The 20,243-nt window shown below is 43.0% G+C and overlaps 1 protein-coding gene across 9 annotated transcripts in view; it reads right to left on the bottom strand.

Moving 5' to 3' along the window:
* Positions 1-20,243, bottom strand: part of si:dkey-205h23.2 (CUGBP Elav-like family member 4) — a 135,438-nt gene that overhangs the window by 98,455 nt on the left and 16,740 nt on the right. The window lies entirely within an intron of this gene.

Raw genomic sequence — 20,243 nt, 5'->3', positions numbered from 1 at the left:
GCATGAAAGGTTGTTTGTATCTGTGTGTCGGCTCTGTGATAGACTAGTGATCTGTCCAGAGTGTACCCTGCCTCTCGTCCAATGTCAGCTGTGATTATCTCTAGCCCCCTGCGACCCTCAATAGGGAGACGTTATAGCTCATGAATGGATGGATATTATTATTTTTAATAATTTTTGGATGACCATTAAAATACACAAACCAATACACTCTCATCAGACCTTTCTTTCCATTGGATGTATGGCTCACAAAACACTGACATTTATAAATAGAAATAGATTAAACTTCCACTAAAAGATCTACAGTATCTTAAAGATTTAGTGCATTTAAGTTTTTCTTACTATCTCTTTCATTATTTTTCATTTAGTGATTTATTTATTATTGGAGTCTCATGCTGGCAGTAATGTCACCGCGCCAAATGTTATTGTTTCCAAGTAAAAGAAGTGAAAACTCCCTGTAATAATCTGCTTGGCAATATTTTTTGGCGACAGCTTTGATGGCGCTGGACTCATCCTGAGCGCGGCCGCTTTGCTCTGATTTTTTTCAGTGTTTTAAACAATTTTTGAAATTATGTTTCAAGCCAAAAGAGGGAGAGTTGGCAGAGCAGTCATATTTTGAAGGTAGAGCTGAGAAGCTAGGTCGTCCAGGTCGGACAGGTCGTCGGCCTTTCACAGGAGGAAACAACCACTCACATCCACACCGGGCAAGTCGTCACTTAACCTAACCTGCATGACCTAGCTCTACAAGGGTTATTATTCTAGTTAGCTAGGTAGCTACAATAAAGTTCCCCCTCTACTTTGACATTTGACATTTGGCATTTGGCATTTGACTCTAGACTGTAAATAACGATGGATGACACGACTGCTCCCCTAAAGTGTCTTGATTGCCACGTTGACCGCACAGCTCCATCCCCCGATGACTAAGCTATGCAAACTCTAGCACAAAATGCGCGAGAAGGTGGTGATCTTATGGCAGAGATTTTGGCTTCATTTCTGGATAGTGGGAAGCAGTGGTAATGTGTCATCCATACAGTCTATGGTTTGACTTTGTGTTGGGACGCTGGACTAATTTGCCATACCGACTAACCTCAGGCACTCAGGTTTCTGATTGGTCAAGGGATGGGAGTGGCCCCACTGTGCATAGATGAGTGCTCAGATAATTGGTTGAGAGAATTGGGAGTCGTCAGCGGCCACTCTAACAGAAATGGGTCTAGCCAGCTGAGCTCCCAGCTCCTTAAGTGCCATATTAACACAGTCATTCCCCCCGCCTTTTAATTGCAATCAGACTTGGAGGGCATAGACGTGGCCCTGGCCTTCCATCATAACCTGACTCACATGTGCAAACCTACACATTCAGGAAAAAAAAAATGTGTCAGACTTCTCCTGATGAGCCACACAAGACACACGCTGACAGAAATCTTTCAGATCCTCACTGCTGACACACCAGGGGGAGTAAACATGGCAGAGAATTCAGCTTTGTTTCTGACAAGCAGAGAGAGCGCGAGGAGGAAAGAGAGAGGCTTTGTCTTGGGTGTAGCTGTGTGGCTGTGGGAATCGATAGGTTTAACCAGCAGGGGCTTGGGTCTGTGGAGCAGGAAGAGACACACACAGGAGGTTAGGTCTGGGCAGAACAGCCTGGAAATGCTTTATCACCACTACCAGCAAGGCACAGTCTCCCATCCAGGGCAAAAGAAGCTTAGGAGCTTGAGAGGCTGCACGTGTGTGTGTGTGTGTGTGTGTGTGTGTGTGTGTGTGTGTGTGTGTGTGTGTGTGTGTGTGTGTGTGTGTGTGTGTGTGTGTGTGTGTGTGTGTGTGTGTGTGTGTGTGTGTGTGTGTGTGTGTGTGTGTGTGTGTTTATCTCTGTGCCTTTCAGGGAAAGGCCTGTGTCTGTCTGAAAGCGTGAGCTGTGCATGACAGATATTAAGCTATTGTCCAGGGTGCTTCACTTGCATGCTGATATTGTTTGATTCAACCTGGCATCTGAGAAAAAACCTCAGGAAAGCCCTTTACTGTTGTTTCTGTTTTAGTCCTCCCTTAGCCAACCAGGTTCAGATTGAGCGATCAGAGAGAAATAAATCTGAAGTGAGAGGAGAGGAGAGGAGAGGAGAGGAGAGGAGAGGAGATAAAAGACAAAGAGAAACCAGCAGAAAACTGTAATGTCAGGAAAGGTGTGCGGCTTCTCAATGCTGACAACAGCCCAAAGATGGAGAGAAAGAAGTGGAACAGAAAGAAGAAGAGAAAGAAAAAGAAGACAAAGAAGAAGAGAGAGATGAATGGGAAAAAGACGAAGAAGGTGAAGACAAAGAGGGAGAAGACGAAGAAGAAGTACACAAGAAAGAAGAAGAGAAAGACAAAGAAGCAGAGAAAGAAGATGAGGAAGATAAAAAAAGAGGAGAAGAAAGAAGAGTAAGAAGAAGAAGACAAAAGAGAAGAGAAGCAGGAAGAGGTAGATTAGACGTCTGCACGGCAGAAAAGAGGAAAAGACAGTGGATTTGTGAAAGCCAGCTGAGGCTGATGCAACATGCTGACCTGTCACACTGTAGATTGGTGACAATGACATCACCCGGCTCGGGGCTAAGAGGTGCAGCTGAGTACAGATGTTCTATTACTACAGCAGTGGGGCCAAGATGCTTTACCAGAACAGCGCAGGATGTTTAAGCGACTCTATAGGCCGATCACAGCTTACACCTTCTGATGTCACATCCCTGCACTTTGTGCACATTGTTTATTTATTATCTCTAATGAGCACTTCATAAATGTAATTGTGCGTATAGTGAGTTTGAGCTCAACAAAAAGATCACTGCGTGTTTAAGAAACTCGAGATGACAAATTAATCCCCTGTGAGTTATTCATCTCAAATACCGACAGTTTTGGTCTCTGACAATTTCATTCATTAAGCCAGGCGAGTCGTACAGTAATTGAGCTGAATAAGTTGGCCTAATGTCTTAGCCGTCCAAACAAACAGCGCTGTCATAATTTGCCTTTAATCGGATTGCATTGTTTTGGCTGATAAAGTATGCTAACTTGCATTATTATGAGTAATGAGAGGAGTGGAACTTGCTGAGCAGCGTTCCTCTCCCCAAACAGCTAAAGAGACTGATTGTGTTTGTACAGTAGATGCAAATCAGCCTGTCTTCCTGTTTATTGATTCAGAGGACGTCGTTTGAAGTGGATGCTGCCGTCTGTCGCTGTGATTTTTGTACCTTTCACCTGAATCCGACTGGTTCTGTACTATGATCCCTGGGCTTTAATTGAAATGCGCTCCTCGGCTCAGTATTTGGATTAGCTGAGGTTTAAGTGCAGACTGTGAAATTTAATTTGATAAATTTTCAGCTGTAACAAATGAACAGGTAAACAATTGACTTTTCATATAATCCTTTCTAGATCCATGTGGCATTTGGGTTGTTCAAAATACCTTTTTAAAAAGTGTTCTTTGTATATGTGCAGTGTTGTGTATTCGCTGGTGTGTGGTTTATCAGCGCTCTGTGCTCTGTGAAACCATATTGTTGCTGTTTACCGAGGTTCTGTAAGGACTCTGGTGATTCCTGGAGATTAAAGTGTTACTTATATGTATTCACTTAAACACAACCCAATAACTTCACCATATTTATTACCTCTGCCAAGGAGCTGATGTTTTCACCTCTGGTTTGTTTGTATGTTTGTAAGCAGGATTACGCAAAAACTACAAAACGGATTACCTTCAAACTTGGTGGGAGGAAGTGGTATGAGTCAGGGAAGATCTAGATTAGGGGGCGTTGATCCAGGAATTTTTTTATCACTTTCTTAAAGATTGCAAAATAGGTTGTTTTTTGACATTTTCACAGATTTGATCAATCTTGATGGAAAAACAGCCATATTTAGAGAGCCAATATCTATGAGTTTGTGCTAATTAGTGCCGCTTGTTTGAATTTCGTTTATAATTTTTGTTTTAATCAAACATGTAGATGCACTTAATGCCTACTGTAATTATGCTAAGAAATTATTCTTGGATTAAAACACCAAAAATATAGTAGGGGTATGAAAAACAGTAGCTGCAAAGCTGGGTCAAGTAAACACTTCATCCAATTTTCTGTCCGTGTAATTTCTATTTACATGGTAATAGTCTGTCAATTCATGTTTACAGAGGAAGATGAGGATATGAAGGTGCACGGCACTAGCTTATCCTGATTATAAACTAAATCAGGTAATGAGCTTTACTCAACTACAACACTCCAAAAACATAAATTGCATGTAAATGTACATTACGAGACTCCACCGCTTGATTCCCTTTTCCAAATGAGTCCCTGCTGCGCTGGAAACAACTACACAGTTGACTAAATGTGAACGAATCAACAAGTGTCCGAGCTGTCAAAGCTTTAAAACACTGGTAGCCTGCTCAAACACTGACATGAATGACTTAAACAGTGTTGCACTCCGCTCAAATTCTCTTTAACTGTAAAACTAATTAACGCGATCAACTGCCAGTGTTGTTCCTGTCTGTCTTAAAACGGCATACAACTAGACTAACAGATGTGTGGGGAAAAATAATGTATTTCTTCCGTCTGCATGAGCATGATGATTTGAAAGTGGGTTTTTTTAGTTTTTTTTCTTGATCCATCAAAATAATGTTGGCACTAAAATGTGCTGCACAATCAGGGGGGGTTGTACAGCTGCTGCAATCTAAATAGCATTAAAACAAATAGTAACTGTAGATTCCTACTCATACACATAATCTCTGAAACTAATAGATTTTAGGATTGCAATCATTTGACCACACACAGACTATCAATCATCCAGGCTGTCAAAAACGTCCATACTACTGCAAATGAAATGCTGAAACATAAGAATAAATAGTAAATGTGAGGAAATCCAGACAGTCCATATATGTATGTACAGTATGTAACTAAATATATTTTTACACCAAAGTTCAGAACATCATTAATAAGATTTAGTTGAGAACTCTCAAATAGGTTCCTTTTAGTGTTTGTCTTACCCTTGTAGCACTTTTCTGTAATAAGACAAAGCTCAATCATGACATACGTATCCCCTGTCTTCAATGAAAATGTATCTATCAGCTAATTAATCAGCGGAAAAACGAATTGAGATGATAATACGACCTTTCCGGTGTGCGAATAGCCGAAACTAAAATGGGTCTAAATAACTCAGAAGTAAGGCAGAGATAGGACCCTGGCAGCTTAGAAGACTGATAAAGGTTTTACCTCCATTACAGGGGCTAAGACGAGGCTCGGGCCACCGCAGCTCTGGATTCCAAGCACGCCTCTGATTTGTCAGCTCTGGGAAAATGCTGTAATAGTGGACGTAATGGCACAAGGAGGCTTTTCTGTGTGTGTGTGTGTGTGTGTGTGTGTGTGATAAGGTGGGATGAGGTGTGTTGTTGGGAGACAGAAGGAGTGAATGACGGTAGAAAAATGTCTGCAGATGGATGCTGAAACAGCCATACATCCTCGTTAGACCCCCTGTCTCCCAGCGGCCAGAAAGTCAACACACACGCACACACACACACATTCAAAAGCAAGCATACACACACACACATTCTGCCATCGCTAAACTACATTCACTAGATTGAAAAATTCCTACTCTGGCAATGCACAATTAGTGCATGCAAGATGCACATGGTTGGGTATAAAACTTGACTTGTTGAGTGTGTCCACACAATGTATCAAATGTATTTTTCATAATGTTTTCTTATTCCTTGATTAGATTTTTTCTAGTTTCATTTCTATTTAACTAGTACAGTGCCTGTTCTAAATGTGTCTGTTTGGGATGGGCTGTTTGTTTGGCCTGTGGTGATGCTGGTTGCAGTTTTGACCTGCAGTTATCTAGCCAGTACAAGTAAAGACCTGCTGTAGGACTCAGTCCACAGAACCCTGAAGCTGCACCACCGCAGCACAAAGAGCTGTTCACCTGCTTATTCAAAGTTCAGTGAAGATCAACTCAGTACACAGAACCCCGTACTGCAGAATCAGGTGATGTTGTGAATGCACCCGTTGTCGATCACGACGAATCTTACGTTGATGAGTCCCAACTGCCGCTGCAGAGCGCTGGTCGCCTGTTTATTCAAAGTTTATTAATATTGAAAATATTGGCTTATTTTTGACAAAGGGTCTACAGCCATGCTAAAAGCTCTGTGAAGCTGTATCTACACACAGTGGTGCTTTGGTCCAACTGCTTAGTGTGTTGCTAATATTTACCTTAAAGTACAGCTGAGGCAAAAGTACTTGCAGCTAATCTCAAAATCAGGTGTTGTATTTGCATTGCTATTAAAGAGTTTTAAACAGTAAAAATCCCTTCACATACATTTTTTGCTGGAAACTCGCACATTAACGTAAAAACAATTCCTAATGTCTTTTTCCGTGCTTTCTGAAACTAGCACAAAAAAGTGGCTGTCACACCAACTGCCACCAATCCCACAATATCCCCTTTCAATCCGCCCACCCCACAAACATCACGAACAGCCCACCACATCATGTCCTTTCCCATGTTGTCACCTCCTCCTCTGTCCACCCACAGCACAAGTCACTTGCCCTAAAGGGAGCTGGCAGAACTACAGTGAAGCAAACAAAGATACAAATGGCCGCCCCGCACCGCTCGTGCCCGCATTCATTACCTCTCATTTTCCTGACACGCTAAACCTCTCATGGAGCCGATGCCGCGCACGCTCGTGACGGGGCTTCACGGTGCCGACACACTGGCCTTCGGGGCTCGCGGCTTCCATGGTCGAGATGCTCAGAGGTCAGTAATGAATATACATGGTGTGGTCTGCAGCAGGGATGATACTGGGAGAAATAGAGCGAGGGGAGGAAGATGAATATTGAGTTAATGTGCTGAGCAGGATGGAGCTGCACTTCCCAGTTCCCCAGTCACAATGTCCTCTGCTGTTTCAGTCTGGCTTGTGAACATAAATATTTACACGGCTGTCACGATCGGGATTTATAGGACATTCTCTGCTCTTCCCGTAAGAGAAATACAAAGTATGCTTTATTCCCTCTTTTCTTTTGCACAATGGCGCTGAGATTGGTGTTTGCTCTGGGATGTCTATGCAACCGTGTTTACTCTGTATTGTACACTGAGTGCACGGGGTGTGAATATTGTCTCATTATATTGACAGTTCTCGTCCTTGCCAGTTTCAATAACCAACATTCAGCAAAGGAAGTGCTGCAATATAAACAGCGTGGGTATTTTCAACTGGTTAGGGAGAGACAACCGAGGTAATAAAACACAGACAATATACTTATTGTCTTTCTTTGTAATACTGGATGCAATAAAAAATACTGCGGGCTAACCTGTCTGATGTGTGTTTTTGTGCAGTTGTGTGACCATTTCCTGGATTATTCTCGACGGACGCAGCACAGATGCAAACACCTTCCCGTCTCCCTTTCTCTAATCTTCTTCCTCCTGGTTCCATCCTAACCTGCCAATGCCAAGTCTATTTTGTCATGTAACTCGTCTGATAGGTTGGCATGTAATTAAGTCCTTGGCATGCACTGTGGGTTGTCATTTGCATGGTAATAAATTTCTGCTCTTTTACTGTAGGTGTGTGTGTGTGGGGGGGGGGGGGGGGGGGGCATACAGACAGGACTGTGTGCTTTTAGCTTCAGCAAACATCCTTGTCTCACCTCTTATCAATCCCCTGCGCAACTCCAACCTGTTTGGTCCGAGAGGAGTCGTCATCATTTCAAGGTGGCGGGCCAGTTTGATTAAACACTGCGTTTAGTCTCTATGAATGTATGTAATGACGACTGACTTCTATTAATCTGATTGTATTTATTTGTTCCCTACGAGTCTTGCCGTCCTTTACGGAGTCATTTCCCTTTGTTCACTTTATCAATTGTGAGCCTCATCTTCCTCTTCAATACTGTCCAAAGCCATGAAGTAGAGGCCCAGCCAAAGCATGTGTGTGTGTCTGTGTGCGGTGTGTAAGTATGTGTATATTCGTGCCCAGGAGCACACTTTACACACACAAATAATAAGCCGAAGAGATGAGCCATTTGGGGTAAGGGGTGTGTGTATGTGAGTGTGCGAGGGGGTTGCAAGGTGATTATATGTGTGTTTTGAGAGATGGATGAACGTAGTGAAGATTGTACTCATCTGTCGTGGTACAGTGCTCCCATCAGGCTAATGAGTGTGCTGAGGTGACCTCAGTCTCGCAGGTTCACAGGCCTGATTAAACATCGTCTCCGAGGCGGCTCAGGGGATGCCGGGCGGACTGGCACTTGCTCGGCGCTCTCTCCCCCTTCTTTGCTCCCCTCCATCGTCCTAATGGCTCCGTCTGACCTAACCCCATTCATCTCAATGCCCCCCACCCACTCACCCACTCACCCACTAACTCACCCACTCACACGCACTTCTTCACTCCCCTGGCTTTACTCTACTAGCGGTATTCCCTTTGTTTGAATGTCATCTGTCTTTGTTAATATTTGTTCTCTTGGCTCGTGTGTGTCTGTATCTCGTATGTTCTACGGCTACAAGTTTCCTTTTGACTGTCATCAAAATATATGTGTGCGTGTGTGTGTGTGTATGTGCACGCTGCGTCTGTGCTTCCGAAGCCCGACCCTCATATTTTCTCCAACTACCATCTTTCTATGTTTATTCTGAGCTAGTAAGCCATAATGAGGCTGAGGTTGAGGGATGATGATTAACTGCAACAGGATCCAGGAACTGGCATAACTCATGATAAGACAGCTCTCTGCCGAGACTTTGATTTATTTGGCTGTAAGGTGCAGAATATCGGCTGTTCTTTGGAGCCGGGGGCCGCGTGGGGTCATGAGTCGGAGACGTGCAGTTAAGACGCAGCCAGCTAGTGCGTTTTTAATCTTTCTCTCTTCACTTTGATCTGAGTAACTTCACTCGAAGCTTGCTCAAATCATCACCTAAGACATTTTAAAGGGTTGCAATTAGGGCCAAATAGCCTGCCATTTATCAAGCTCCTTTCATGTCCACCATTTTATTTTATGAAAGCAATCGATTGTCTCTGTGGCGTGGAGGCGCAGCCCAACCTCGGCTTGGTGAAAGCGATGAACGCAGTCAGGCCCATTGCTCCAGCAGTAAGTGAGAGAAGGAGTGAGAGTGATTTGGCTGGGCGGAACACCATGACCAGTACTTCTTCCACATTTACAGCAAGTAATAAGACATCTGAGTAATCAGACAACCCAGTCTGCTAAAAAACGAAACAAAATATAATATAATAAATATAATATACTGTATATATATATATATATATATATATATATACACAGTATATATATATTGACAGCTAGTTCGAATGCCAGGGGCAGCAGGCATCTGTGTTTGCATTCCGGGGTGGGGCTCAGCAGTTTGGAGGGATACTGAAGACGAAAAGGAACAAAAAAGACAGAGGTCAAGAGAAGGGGAGAAAAAAGATTGAGAGAGAGAGATAGCAGTAAGGGAGCAGAGAAATCCAGCTCGTTGTTTATTTACAGGTGTGTGTTAGTTAGTCATCGCTCCAGAAGAGTGCTCAGCTCCTTTGCAGACAGACGGCAGGGGAAGGACGTGTGGCTGACTTAGACAAAGAGAGAGGGAGACTGCACACACACACACACACACACACACACACACTAATACACACACCACACACACACTAATACACACACTCACACACTAACATATAACTGACTGGAATTTGCTCATCATAGCAAAAGCCTATTTGGAAAATGATGTCCAAAATGAGCACCATTCATCAATATTTAAATTCTCCAACTATGTAATGAAAGGTATTTAATACATAAAATATGCATGCATTCTTTAAAGATTTGATCTGCAGGAGATGTTTTTTTTTTGTCGTAGCAAGTATTAAAACAGCCTTTACATGCATATGTATTAGCAGCCGATATTATCGTATTAATGAGAGGAATATGCACACACGCACATACACAAACGAGCAAATTATCTCATATTCACATAGTGGGTAAACACACATACACACATAGAGACAAACAGACGCAGAGCAGAGCTCCAGCAGTGCGGGGCAGGAAAGGAGGCTGCAGGGCCCTGACCACATAATCATCTCCTAGAGAGTGATCATCAAGGCCTCCAACATCACTGCACAAATACACCAACCCTGGACCCCCTGGCACGAGGGGAGGGAGGAGGGGGTGAAGACAAAGAGTGTTTACAGGAATAAAAGGGAGGGAGAGTGAAAATGAAAAGGGTGTAGGGGGAGAGAAAGGAAATTAAAAAGTGGAGGGCAGAAAAAAAGAGAGGGAAGAAGGGGGTCTGTGTTTACAGGGGGGGAAATGGGAGGAAGACACAAAATTAATGAGAGGGAGAGAGAATATTGAAGATTGAAGAAAGACTGAAAGACGGCACAGGGGGAAGGGAAGAATAGATGGATACTGGGATGACAAGGAAGGTAAAAGGAGAGAGAAAATTAGGAGGGGAGAGGGATGGGTTTGACGGAGGGAAGGGAGAAAATTGGGAATGGAGAGAGGCAGGAGTGAGACGGCGAGATGGGGAGGAGAGGAGAAAGAGACATTAAGAAAGAGAGGAGAGGGGAGGAATTGGGCCGTGTTGACAGGAAACGGCCGAGGAGGAGAGAAAAAAGAAACATAAAGCAAGAGACAGAAAATAAGGGAGCGAGTGTATCTGTTTGCCACGCATGAGTGTACGGCAGTGTTGCCGTGGAAACGCCAGCCGTTTGGATTATGAGCTGATTAGTTGCCCTCCTCCTTGAGCTGCCTCCACTCAACAGGGTGTGTACATACTACCTGGGACACGGTCTGATGAACAATCACACACACACACACACACACAGTCTTCATTCAGACACATACATACAATAAAGTCAGTCTTCACTCTTGGTTGACCATTGTATTCGCTGCAGCCAATACCTCTCCGCCTTAACAACTCAATCCTTCACTCTCGGCTGGACTCGGCCCCTCGGCCTCACCGCCTCTCTGTCTCTCTCTGCGTGTGACGTGGCAGGGTGCTAATCTCGCCCCCTTATCTTCGCCTGCAGCTCCACTCGCATTCCCTTCTCCGCAAGCACCTTATCTGCCATCACTGTCAATCAGAGCAGATCAGGCTACCTACAGCTGAGTCCGCTCAACCCCACTCCCCCCCGCTGCCCCCCGCCAACCAGTCTCCCTGTACATGTCCATTACAACACTCGCACCGTGCACGCTCCGGCCCGCAGTGTCTTCCACGCACATGCCCCATCAGCATTGGCATCTTTTGTGCGAGTTTGCCTTAAATTGATGTCCTCTCTTGGCATCTGTCTTGCTCAGTGACCACAAACACTTCCATCTTTGTTAGGAACCGATTAGCATATTTGAAGACTAAACTCTGTAACTGCTAATTACCAGATCCCTTCTTGTACCTGCTCATGGCAAATACACGAGTGAAATTTAATTTTGATTAAAACTTTCCTCAAGGGAAAGGAAGCAAAGTGCAGCAATAATTCCGTTGTAAATATTCTAGCTTTACAACTGTTACTTTGCAATCACCATTTACAGTGCGTGTATCACAGGATCAGCAAATATCTTTGCTTTTATTTTCACCTGGTGCACATGAAGAAAGGAAGGAATGTTGCCCAAAATAAATGTTAGGGGTACTTTAAACTTGCTTTGTCGGCCATGTTTTATAGCAGAGTTAAATAAGAAAATGAGAACATAAATTCTATGTTTGGCATTTCGGTATGAAAAGTAATTTTAGTTTTAGTCAATTCATAGTTTTATTCTTCAGTTTATCACTGTTAAAAAAAAAATATCATACTTCTTCTGTCCAGTGCTTCCTTGGAAAGACCCCAACCCATTAGCCATGAATCCAATTAGTTTGAAAAATTCATTCGATATGTAAATCATTTTTTTGATGCTGCAAACACCATTTCTCTTTTAGTCTTACATATGTACTTACAGCAATGACCTAAAGGACGGTCACACACTCCAGCCCAATGTCACTCTCTCTCAGTCAGGCAGAGCCCGTAACCTCCCATCTGTAATCGTGCTGGGAAACCAACCCATCTCAATACTGTGCACACAGCCCACATACACACACCCACCCACTCAATAATCAGAAGCACTCATCTAGACTGCAGGAATTTTCGGTTCACAGGCTCATCGCGATGGCAGCCACAAAGCAGGTACAACAAAGGAAGGAGAGAAAAAAATAAAATAGCACAAATCCCTTTTGGGCAGGTTTAATATTTTTAGGCGAGGGCACTTTTATGTGGGGGCAGGTGTGCTCTGACTCCCTAATGCTGGAGTAATTGTAGATAATGGAGTTTTAAGGACAGCTGCTGATGCAGGTTTAAGTAGGATTTGGGTAGAGATTTATGGTGGAGGGAAAAAAGGGCGGACGGGCGGAAAAGTTGGTGAGGTGCGAGTGCAAGGGAGTGAAGGAGGAGGTGGGAGAGGAGGTGTAGAGGTTAGGGGAGAAGGGGGGGGGGCACCTCAGCTTATCCCTGCAAAGGTGAGAAGCAGGAGGAAAGGTAAAAAAAAAAAGAAGATACGGCTCTATCTTCTAGCAGGAAAAAAAAGCTCTGGGACTGAGGATGTAAAGAAAATAACTCATTCGTAGTTTAGTGTGAAATGGGAGCCCGTCTGGCCTGGTGCTTTTTGAGAAAAGGGGGTTATAGAGGGCACAAGCTGGATGACTAATTGGGGAGGATATGAAATGAGGCTTGACTCAATCTACACCCTTGAATCAACTCTGCCCTACAGTATGCATCAAATGGGCTCCCTAAGTGGTGCTTTTCCATTGATTATACCCTTTCAATGTTACGCTCCAACTCCTTGTTGGAGAAATTTGACAGAAAAAAAGAGAGAGGAGGATCCGAAGGGGGCAGTTGAAATACCGGTCAATACTTAGCAAGGGGCAAACCAGAAAAGTAGGAAAGCAGAGAGTGAGTAATGTCATATAAACAGATATTCATGGGAGCGATCAAGAGCTAGAGAGAGAGGACAAGGTGTGTAAAAAGTGCATTGGGCGCGCCGTAAACGCAGCGGTGCGTGGCACTTCGCCTGGCATGGCACTCACACTTTATGAGGTGTGGAGGGGCCATCTCCCTCGCCTCTCTGCCCATTTTAATGATACAGTTTAAATGGAAAAGCTGGAGCTTCAGCCGGCACCAAGGACTCCACTCCCTCTACACATACACACACACACACATACACGCACACTCACACAAATATATACTTATATACACACACATCAGTATGATCTCTGGAAGTTTAACTTTTTTTAAACAAATCAAGAACAGTAACTTCTCTTCTGATTCTATCTATCTATCTATCTATCTATCTATCTCTACCTACCTACCTATCTACTTACCTACCTACCCATCTATCTATCTATCTATCTATCTATCTATCTATCTATCTCTACCTACCTACCTATCTACTTACCTATCTATCTATCTATCTATCTATCTATCTATCTATCTATCTATCTATCTATCTATCTCTACCTACCCATCTATCTATCTATCTATCTATCTATCTATCTATCTATCTCTACCTACCCATCTATCTATCTATCAATCTACCATAGACATGCTGTACAGATGATCATAGGCCCGATTTAGAGCCGTGGATGAGACAGTGGAGCGACAGCGATGAAGGCAGGAGGTGAAACTGGTTGTCTGAGCTGTGAAGTCTCCTCAGATCTGCCCTGTGTGTCTGGCCACTGTACAGACAGAAGAGAAGATTCTTACCCACGCCCCTCACCTATCACTGTAACCTCTGAGAGGAGAACATACCTCAGTAATGCAATATTGATCTGACAGTGTTTTGTGTGTCTATGTGCGTGTCTGTGCAAAAGGTGTGCAGGTATGTGTGTGTTTGTGTGAGATATGCTCTCACCAGCCATGTGTACAAGTGTCTGAGCTGTGAGAACTTTGTTGATGTGTGTTCCATTGTTTGTGTGTGTGTTTGTGTGTGTGTGTGTGGGTGTGGGTGTGTGTGTGTGTGGGTGTGTGTGTGTGTGAGGTTGCTATGAGAGGATGCATTAATAAGCGGGAGGAGAGGTGTTAGCCTTGGTGCTATTTCTGACACCTCCCTGTCAGAGCCTTCCTCTGCAGTGGCAGGCCCGACTGATCAGAAACTTGCGGGGGCCTGTGCACCCTCATTTCACCTCGTCTGTCTCACTACAGCCTGTCTACGATGTGACAATGTTATACGAGTTTTACAATATTTACAGTTACGATTACCAAAGCTTATATTACCAAGTGAGTAACAAATATGAAAATGATGCCTTTTCAGAAATCCATTGCGCTCCGGACATTTTCCTAAAAAAAAGGGGCTGTACGTGAGAATGCACATTTTCTGCAACTTTTTCGGCCAGCCCCCTAGTGGAATGTGTGGAAAATGTCTGAGTGAGTCCATGTGAGAATACAGCAGGGAAATGTCCAGAAAATTCACAATGAGCGATTGGGCGTGTCAATATTTATAACACGTGATGGATGCAAAACTGAAAACATCAGAACTAATACCAATATCTCAGGATAAAAAGAGGATACACAGAAGATACCAAAGTCAATGTCAAATTGGAAAGACAACAAGACTGTCTTTTGAGAATGGTTTTAGTTATTTAGTTATATGGGGCAGCAGTGGTAATGCCTTGTGGTCGACAGGCAACATTAAAAAAGAAAACCCACACAACTCATCTCAGAGCCTTATCAGACATGCTTAATGTCTTTAAATTAACCAAACAACCCACAGTCATATTTGTAGATAATTAGTATAAGAAACTGTTCCAATTGTCCCTGTAAACTAATGTTACATCAATAATTGTCAACTTTAAGATCTGTGATGAATGTGAATCTCTCAGTAGCATCTGAACCATTTGTGGATGATAACGTTTTGAGCTGCTTGTCTTATTTATAGGAAACCTACTGACATAATTCACACAAGTCATGTTGGTCAGCTTTCCCTTGAATGCCAGCAAGAACAGTGTGTCGCTGCCGTCGCGGCTCGCTCTCCCTAGCTCTACTGGAGGTGCTAGCGAGGTGCTAGCGAGGTGCCAGCGAGGTGCTACTAGCGCTAACTGAAGATGTCACACTCGGGCTTGGAGGCCGCACGACATTAAACGCTGTACAGTCTTTCAGATCGACGCCGTGCTGCCTTAAATGTTTGGTGAGCTTCCCCCATGCATTGCACTTTGCCTTGTCGTCACTGTCTTTTTTAAAGTGAAGCCACACTTCTGACCGTTTATCGCGGCTCATCTTAGCCACGTTAGCCATGCATGCTAGGTCGCGTCTAAACAAATGGACAGGCTGTTGTGTAGTGTGTGACAAAGTCACGTGGGCAGGTCCTGGCAGATACACACGAGTCCTTGCAGTTTAGGAACCGATAAGCAGAACATAAATAAATAAAAATTACGGGTACCCGGTACTTGGCATTTTGGATTCGGTTCTAATTTGGAACAGAGTTTCGGTTCCCATCCCTAGTGAGTCTTCACTGCATTCGCAAATCTTTCATTTAGAGTGATACCATTTATTGATCACATCAATTAATTACTGAAATGGCTGACTAATAATTACATTGATTACTTTTTAATGACAACATTTTTTGTTTAATTCACATCCTATTTTATTTAAGATTTTGATACATTTGTATCTACTATACATGACTAGGATTTTGTTTTAGACAAAATGATAGATTTACGGTGTTCTCAAAGTATTTGCTGAAAAATTCCAAAAGCCGCTCACGAACTACTGTATGTACAGCATTTCATATCAGAGTCTACATAGTAAAGAAAGAAAGGAATCATGTGCAAATTAGGACAGGTTTTGCTTTCTGTATTCTTCTGTCCAGTCAGGACATTAAGAGATTGCTTCCTAAAGTTTTGCATCTGGAGTAAAACAAAAATCCTGAGTCGCTCTGTACATTTCCCTAGACAGTGTAACTGCTCTGAGCTGCAATGGAGAAATAGAAACACAAAAAAAGAATTGGTTACTAACTTTGGAAGATCTCCACTTTTACTTTACTTTGGAAAGACTGAATACTACAATATGAGCAGGAGCAAGAAATACCTGTTTCAGTGTTCATCGATTAACTGAGATGACAAACTGTGAAGGTATATCTGAAATGTATCAGTTACCGATGTAGAATAACCATGACCCTGACTGATTAAACATAAGACTGAACTAAACTGTAATATGCATGAAGTCTTAACCTGAGCATGACTTCTTATCCCACCAAAATCTTAACGCTGCCTGTAGTGAAGTTTAACAATCAATTAATCATTGATGGTCGATCGTTGCCAAAGGTACTGGCAGCATCTAAAAGCCTCGATGCTGGATTTTTGCAGCGAGACTCTCAGGCTGGTGCTCTGATTGTAAAGCTTTACTGCACAAAGGGCTTCATGGCACACAGACGTGTAAAAAAGCAGAAGAGATTTCAGGAAACATGGCCTTCATTTTGAGAAACATTTGAAATAGAGACTTATGAGTCTCAATCACATTTTCAGACGCTCTGTGATTTTACTAAGAAATTACAATTATTTATAGTTAAGTAGAAATATCCAGGTCACTTCATTTAAACCAAAAAATAAGAAAGAGTTAACTGCCCTGAAGAAGCCACAAATGCCTTTGCTTCAAAGGTCTTAAATTCTGGCTGGTAGATAAAAAGGAAGAAATAAGAACACACACACACACACACACACACACACACACACACGCAGAGATAGTGTATACAGACTGACTCATAGAAGCCCAGAAACACCAGCTATTCCCAGTGCAATAAAACAGGCAGACTAACTAATGGGACCACCCACACGCTAAACATACTTTTTTTATTGCACACCACCTTCACAAACAAACACATGCACACGCACACACACATACACACAAGAGCACACACCTTTCTTGGTCCCAGCCCACTCATTGCTTGTTAGCTGCTCCATCGTGTGTGAGTGAGGGTTGGGTTTGTTTCGCGTTACTGCTCTGACACAGTCTGGGTGCTGCTTGCTGTATCTGCTGAGAGCACACCACCACCGACACTACTCCACTTAACAAACTCTTCTGATTACAGTTTGACTTTCTCGCTGTCTCCTTCTCTCCCTCCTGTCTTTAATCAGCATGTAAACAAGCGCAAGGTCATTTTCTTTCTTAAACAAAATGGGCGAGATAAGGGGAGCGCGCCGTAGTTAATCCTTTGGACACGCTGATGGAGGAGTTTGTCCTGGTGATGCTCGGTTGTTAATTATGCAAGAAAGTGTGTCCTCTCGTTCTCCCTCGCTCTCTGTCTCTCTCTCTCTCTCATGATGACTCATCAGTTTTTTTCTTTCCTCTTTTGCTCTCTTTTCCTTCCTCTCTGGTTCTCTCCCCTATCCCGTGTTTCTGTCCTCTCCCAAAAAAGGTTTAATCGCACGTTTTTTACAAGATACTATGAGTGTGTGTGTGCGTTTGTGTGATCCAGGTATAACTCATGCTGTGGGGGTGGGGGGGGGGGGGGGGGGGGGGGGGGGGGGGGGGGGTCTATTTACACAGTCACATCATCACTACTTGTCTTCCTCTAATGTTTGTGTGTGTATATGTGTCACAACATGTGGAGATGATTTTTGAATCAGCACGACGGTTTACACTTGTCCCTGTGTGATAAACTGCAGAGTTTGTTAACTCAGGCTGATTTGCTGAACTCAGCGACATCATGTTTTCTTCACCCCCTGTTTTGTCTTTGAACAAATGCCTGCAGGTTGTCCTGCACGTCTTGTGTGACTGCCTGAATGAATTGTAAATGGCAATGAAAGGCTACTACCTTATCTGACAGGAAGTCAGAGAGAGGTAGAGGGACGGAAAGGAAAGATGCGTATACGGGCTACTTAAAGAGAAACAAATATCTGAGATTTAGAGAATGAAGTTGTAATATTAGGCTAGGTGTCATTTTGGAGGGGTAATATAAGATTAGCCTCTTGGCTGCGTTAAAATGAAGAATATAGCATATCGTGTTACGATTTACTTTGGTACTTTGGGTTTAACAAACAACAAAAAACTCATCAGCACAAAATTATCATAACTAATAAAGATTGAGCAAGAAACTGTCTTCCCCGGAAAACAAAGAACTACACAGACTTTGAGGATGTTGCCCTTTTCTGTGGATGAGGAAATGTTTGGTCGTGCTGGACTGTATTCTGCGTGATATTCAAAGAGGGTTTGTTGTTTCTCAAGAAACAGTGAGATTGGTTGTAGACTTTAGATCCATGAGTGGTGAGCACAGTACTTATTTGTTAAAGAATGTAAATCAAAATATTCTCATAATATTTTGGCTTTTTTCTCATTAAATTACAACTATATTCTCGTAATTTTATGACTTACATTTTGTAATATTACGACTTCATTCTTGTAATGTGACAACACCATTCTTGGAATCTCATGTCTTCTTCATCATGTGGCCGTTACGTCGTAGAATGAAAACAGCAAGAAAGAAAAGTAAAGAAAAAAACAGTTTTCATTGTAGCTGTCTAAGTAATGACAGCAGCCAACTCATTGTGAGATGTCAACTCCTGTTTCTATCTATTGAGACGTTACATTGTCTGAAACTAGATGAAGACGTCTCACGAAAAACTTTAAAAGAAGTTTTACGCACTGATCATCTCAATATGAGCCGGATGGAAGTTTATTACTCTAATCAGCAGCAATTTGATTATTTTGTTTAAGAGAAATTCAGCATCAAATATTCATTTTTAGTTTGTTTTGGAGTTTCCCTCCCAGCTGTTATTTCCAAAGCAGCCTGATCTTGATGCGACAGAAACTTTGATGTTTAATTGGTTTAGGAAATGTCATATTGCAGCGTGCAGTCTAATAGACAGCAAAGGGAAAAGACTAAAATCATAATTCTTGGAGGTATGACAGCACCCGGGCCTCATTTCCATCCTTCTCCCACTATTTGTCAGCCTTCTCCTCTTCCCCAGTGAAGCAGCAATGTTAACAATGCTGTCCCTACATTTACCAGTTCTGCCTCATTACGGCTAAAGAAGTGGATAAATTAGTGCAAGAGAGCATGCACGGCGGAGTCCGACTCCACCTGTCAGCGAGGGGGAGATAGTGAATGTGTCGATGTGGGGGAAGGGTGTAAGGGAGCTGCTCAGCTTACAAGCTTTCAACACATTAAAACAAAACCAAGTCAGTGAGGCTGACGCGTGGCAGACCGTTCAATGTTTTAGAATAAAGGCAGCTATGCAGAAAGGTTTTCACATTTTGTTAATCAAGGATTCCCTGTATTCATCATCTTTAAAACTTGTATAACCTTGTTTTTCTTTGTTTTAATGATCATTATGAGTGGTTTTACAGGTTCAGCTTCTTGCTTTCAAACCTTTGGTTTTAGCACAGACTAATAAAGCTATCACCTGTCATGGGAGGATGATGGTAATGTCATGGATACCATCAGCCTCAGTGATTTTTGAAAGTGTAGAATTTTGGATCTTTGAATTTTGAAGAAAAACTCACAGCTTTGTTTTGTTTTCATGTTGGCTACTTTGTCCATAGATCGATCTTTCAATAAATCGTGAGGCTGAGGTTGTTTCACTCAAACAACCTGGGCCCCAGCCTGTTTTACTGTATTGCAGTATATGTTCGAGATCTAAAGGACAAATGGGCCTTAGTTGTCGCCGTCCTCTGAACACCAAAACTCTCTTGTCCCGCGGCCTTTGGGAAAAACCATCTCTCCTGCTCATCTGCTTGGTGCCTCTGGCCTGCCATCTTTATGGGCTGGTTAAGAGTTCTCTCACAGACAACTATGTGTGTGCCCATCCACATTCACCCGTGGAAAACGCCAGGCATTCCACAGTGTCCACCCGCCTGCCAGGATTAACATTTTGCACTCTCCAAGGTTGAAAATCCCATCAGATGGAACAAAATTAATTTTTGTACAATATTCAGGGCCACCAGCCACATAATAGAAGACAATGCCGAGTGCATCCCTCGATTGTGATTCCATTCACTCCCTAATCGGCAGGATGGCCGCGCACGGTGCAGCAGCGTAGTAAATGCTTTCATCCCAGGGGGATAAGAAAAACAATGGCCCTTTTTAATTTCTTTTCTAAAGCGGGCAACAAAAAGAAAATGATATAGACGTAATTGATGATGAAGGGAGCAGGGGGAGCCTCAGCAGAGGTCTCACGTCCAGTGCCCGGCCCTTTCTTTCTTTCTTTTTTGTTTTTTGCTTGATAATGGCAACTGCTCAGGGGCACGGGAGGTTGACAAATATGGCACGGAGGACAAATTGATCGGCAACAGAGCACAATTTGTCCCTTAAAAGAACGGGTAAAGGCTCTGTGTGGCCTGAGTAATT

The sequence above is a fragment of the Hippoglossus hippoglossus genome, chromosome 3, assembly GCF_009819705.1.
Source record: "Hippoglossus hippoglossus isolate fHipHip1 chromosome 3, fHipHip1.pri, whole genome shotgun sequence".
Classification (NCBI taxonomy): domain Eukaryota; kingdom Metazoa; phylum Chordata; class Actinopteri; order Pleuronectiformes; family Pleuronectidae; genus Hippoglossus; species Hippoglossus hippoglossus.
This window is presented reverse-complemented; position numbering and strand designations above follow the sequence as displayed.